We start from the raw sequence: 4959 nt of genomic DNA on the forward strand, positions 1-4959 counted from the left end.
TGTTTGAGAAACATCCCCGCGAAATTTTAAAATGGGCAGTTATGGAGAATACAGCACCATGGGTATGGTGTCCCACTGGCTAGTGACCCTCCCTGGGATCAATGGGGACCTTATTTCCAGTATGATTTTGTCTAGCTTCAACTTCTGGCCACCGGATCTTGTTAGCCATTGTCCTCCCTTGGCTGGCTGGCTATCTATCTATCTATCTGAACAGAGGCTAAAATAGGGAAAGAACAAGTTAAAAATTACTTAGACAAGTCAGATGTCTTCAAGTCACCAGGGCCTGATGATATACATCCTAGAATACTCAAGGAGCTGACTGAGGAGATATATGAACCATTAGTGATTATCTTTGAAAAGTCATGGAAGACGGGAGAGATTCTAGAAGACTGGAAAAGGGCAAATATAGTCCCCATCTATAGAAATAAGGCCAACCCGGGGAGTTACAGACCAGTCATCTTAACTTCTGTACCCAGAATGATAATGGAACAAATAATTAAGCAATCAATTTGCAAACATCTAGAAAAGTGTTTTTCAATCCGTGGGTCACGACACAGTACTGGGTCGCGCCATGTAAGGCGCTGGGTTGCCTTGCTCTGGTCAGCACTGCCAACCGGGATGTTAAAAGTCCCATCAGCGGTGCTGCCCAGCTAAGGCAGGCAAGTTGCCTTTTCTAACACCATGCTGTGCCTGGGAAGCAGCCAGCATTGGTCTGGCTTGTAGGCAGGGGAGCCATGGGGCTCCATGTGCTGCCCCCACCCCAAGCACTGGCTTCCCAGTCAATGGGAACTGGGGTGGGGGGGGAGGTGGAGCCACTTGCGTGTCTCCACCTAGGAGCCAGACCTGCTGCTGGCTGCTTCCAGGGCGCACCACGGTCCGTGGTGCACCCTGGCTGTGCCACTGATTGGGAGCCGCCAGAGGTAAGTCTGTGCCGTACCTCAATCCCCTGCCCCAGCCCTGAGCCCCCCCAAACCTGGAACCCTTTCCTGCACCCCAAACCCCTGCCCTGAGCCCCTCCTGTGCCCCAGCCCTGAGCCCCTCCTGCACCCCAGCCCTGAGCCCCCCCAAACCTGGAGCCCCTCCTGCACCCCAAGCCCCTCAGCCCCAGCCCAGAGCCCTGACCCCCTCCTGCACCCCAACACCCTGCACCAGCCCTGAGCCCCCCAAAACTCAAAGCCTCTCCTGCACCCCAAACCCCTCATTCCCAGCCCAGACCCACTTCTGCACCCCAACCCCAGCCCAGAGCCCCCTCCCACACCCCAAACCCCTCATCCCCAGTTCCATTGGGTCGCGTGCATCAACAATTTTCTTCAACTGGGTCCCCAGGAAAAAAGTGTGAAAACCACTGATCTAGAAGATAATAAGGTGATAAGTAACAGCATGGATTTGTCAAGAACAAATCGTGTCAAACCAACCTGATAGCTTTCTTTGACAGGGTAACAAGCCTTGTGGATGAGGGGAAGCGGTAGATGTGGTATATCTTGACTTTAGTAAAGCTTTTAATAGTCTCGCATGACCTTCTCATAAACAAACTAAGGAAATGTAACCTAGATGGAGCTACTATAAGGTGGGTGCATAACTGGTTGGAAAACCGTTCCCAGAGAGTAGTTATCAGTCGTTCACAGTCAAGTTGGGAGGGCATAACGAGTGGGGTCCTATAGGGAACAGTTCTGGGTCTGGTTCTGTTCAATATCTTCATCAATGATTTAGATAATGGCATAGAGAGTACACTTATAAAATTTGTGGATGATACCAATCTGGGAGGGGTTGCAAATGCTTTGGAGGATAGGATTATAAATCAAAATGATCTGGACAAACTGGAGAAATAGTCTGAAGTAAATAGGATGAAATTCAATAAAGACAAATGCAAAGTACTCCACTTAGGAAGGAACAATAAGTTGCACACGTACAAAATGGGAAATGACTGCCTGGTAAAGAGTACTGTGGAAAGAGATCTGGGGGTAATAGTGGACCACAAGCTAAATGTGAGTCAACAGTGTAACACCGTTGCAAAAAAAGCAAACATCCTTCTGGGATCTATTAGCAGGAGTGTTGTAAGCAAGACACGAGACGTAATTCTGCTCTACTCTGCGCTGATTAGGCCTCAACTAGAGTATTGTGTCCAGTTCTGGGCACCACATTTCAGGAAAGATGAGGACAAGTAGGAGACAGTCCTGAGAAGAGCAACAAAAACGATTAAAGGTCTAGAAAATATGACCTATGAGGGAAGATTGAAAAAACTGGGTTTGTTTAGTCTGGAAAAGAGAAGACAGATGGGACATGATAACAGTTTTAAAGTATCTAAAAGGTTGTTACAAGGAAGAGGGAGAAAAATTGTTGTTAACCTCTGGAGGACAGGACAAGAAGCAATGGGTTTACATTGCAGCAAGAGAGGTTTAAGTTGGACATTAGGAAAATCTTCCTAACTGTCAGGGTGGTTAAGCACTGGAATAAATTGCCTAGGGAGATTGTGGAAACACCTGTCAGGAATGGTCTAGATAATACTTAGTCCTGCCATGAGTGCAGGGGACTGGACTAGATGACCTCTTGAGGTCCCTTCTAGTCCGTCCTCTCTCTCTCTCTCTCTCTCTCTCTCCAAACAGCCCCTCTATCTATCTATCCCCAAACACCCCCTCTATCTATCTATCCCAGGGGTGGGCAAACTACGTCCTGTGAGCTGTTTTAAGCCAGCCCGTGAGCTCCCACTGGGGAATGGGGTCTGGGGCTTGCTCCGCTCTGGAGCTCCAGCGGGGACGCTGGGTCGGGGGCCCCACCATGTAGCATGGCCCTGCTCCAGTTCTCCAGCCGAGGCGCAGGGTTGGGGGCCGCACCACTGCTTCTGGGAGCCTCTTGAGGTAAGTGCCACTCAGAGCCTGCATCCCTGAGCTTCTCCCCATGCCCCAACCCCCTGCCCCAGCCCTGATCCTCCTCCCACTCACCAAACCCCTCGATTCCAGCCTGGAGCACCCTTCTGCACCCCAAATCTCTCATCCCCAGCCCCACCCTGGAGTCTGCACCCCTTCCCACACTCCAACCCCCTGCCCCAGCTCTGTTTCCCCTCCTGCCCTCTGAACCCAGCCCAGAGCACCCTCCTACACTCCAAACTCCTCATCCCCATCCCCACCCCAGAGCCTGATCCCCCAGCCAGAGCCTGCCCCCCCACCCCAACCCCAATTTTGTGAGCATTCATGGCCCGCCATACAATTTCTATTCCCCGATGTGGCCCTCAGGCCAAAAAGTTTGCCCACCCCGATCTATCCTGATACACCCCCTCTATCTATCTATCCCCATACGCCTTCTCAGTACCAGGTTTACCATGGGGCCGGGCCCAGAGTCAGAAGGGGCCCCAGCCAACCCAATATCCTGGCCAGCTGCCACACCCCTGCTCCGCCTCTTCCCACCCCTGCTCTGCCCCAGCCCCGCCCCCACTCCCCCTAAACTCCACCCCTTTCCCCCCCAAACCCTGTCCCCTGAACTACGTGTCCTGGGGGACTGCAGCAGGGCTTGGGCCGCCCTGCACTCACCAGGCGGAGGGAAGTGGAGCAACCCGGCCCCAGCCTGCTTTGCTCCGCCAGCTCCCAGCCGTCCTGCTGGTGATTGCTGGGGGCGGTACCCCCTGCCCCCCAAGTCCCAAGGCTGGGAGCCAGGGGAGCAAAGTGAAGTGGGCTAAGGCCGGGTCGCTCCACTTCCCGCCACCCCATGAGTGCGGAGTCAGGCCTGCCCTGCAATCACTGGGCAGCAGGAACTGGAGCGACCTGGACCCAGCCTGCTCCACTGGCTCATGCTGGGGGGCGGTTCCCCTCTGCCCCCCAGAGCCTGGGGAGGAGATGGAGTGGTAGGGAAGGGGCATGGGATAGGGAAGAGAGGGGGGCAGGGGAAGTGGGGGCTGGGGGAAAGAGGCAGTAGGGATTAAGGGAATGGGGTGGGGAGGAAATGGGGCAGTGGGAAAGGGGCATGGGATGGGGAAGAGGCAGGGGAGAAGGAAGGGGATGGGATGAGGAGGAGATGGAGCGGTGGGGAAGGGGCATGGGATGGGGAAGAGAAGGGGATGGCGGAAGCGGGGGAAGGGGAGAAGCTGGAGCCCAGCGTGTGGCATCCCCTTGGCAGAAGCTGCGGCTCCCCTGTTAAGCAGACCCATCGAACCCTCACACTGACAAGCCCCACCTCCCCTGCATCTGTACCACCCCACTGAGCCCCCCCAGTCTCTAGACCCCCCCCCAGTCTCTAGACCCCCTCCCCACTGAGCCCCAACCACCTGGACCCCCACCCAAATGAACCCCACATCCCCTGCACCTAGACCCCCCCGCTGAGCCCCAAACACCTTCACCTGGATCCCCTGCAGAGTCCCATTGCCCCTGCACCTGGAACCCCACAATGAGCTTCTGTGCATCCAGATCTCCCACTGAGCTGACCACACCCAGACTGCCCCACAGAGAACTCTTACCCCCACCTGGATCTCCCCACACTAAGTCCCTCTGCACTTGGATCCTGCTGCCGGGCCGAGCCTACTCACCCACACCTGGTGTTTCTGGGGCAGGCTTGGCCCTTGCACTGTCAGGGTTGGGTGCAGCCTCACTGCCAAGTCCCTGTCCTAGGGTGGGGTTGGGGGAGGCTGCAGGGTAACCTCCCACCTCCATGCAACCAGTGGCCTGTGCTCCCCACTGCCATGTTGGAGCCTCCACATTTATTTAATGACAAATAAAATTTGCAGAATTTTAAAATATTGTGCACAGAATTTGTAAATGTTTGGTGCAGAATCCTCTCAGGAACATGGGGTGCTGTGCAGCTGTGATGGTGGGGCTGTGAGGAAGGTGCTGGGCAGTGGGGAGATCTATGGGCAGGGGGTGCTGGGCGAGCGGTGTGGTGTGCAGGGTGCTGTGCAGTTCTGGTGGGAGGCCAGCAGGGGAGGTCTCTGGGAGGGGTGGGGGCTGGGCATAGAGATCTGTAGTGGAAGTCTCT

The sequence above is a fragment of the Mauremys reevesii genome, linkage group 7, assembly GCF_016161935.1.
Source record: "Mauremys reevesii isolate NIE-2019 linkage group 7, ASM1616193v1, whole genome shotgun sequence".
Classification (NCBI taxonomy): domain Eukaryota; kingdom Metazoa; phylum Chordata; order Testudines; family Geoemydidae; genus Mauremys; species Mauremys reevesii.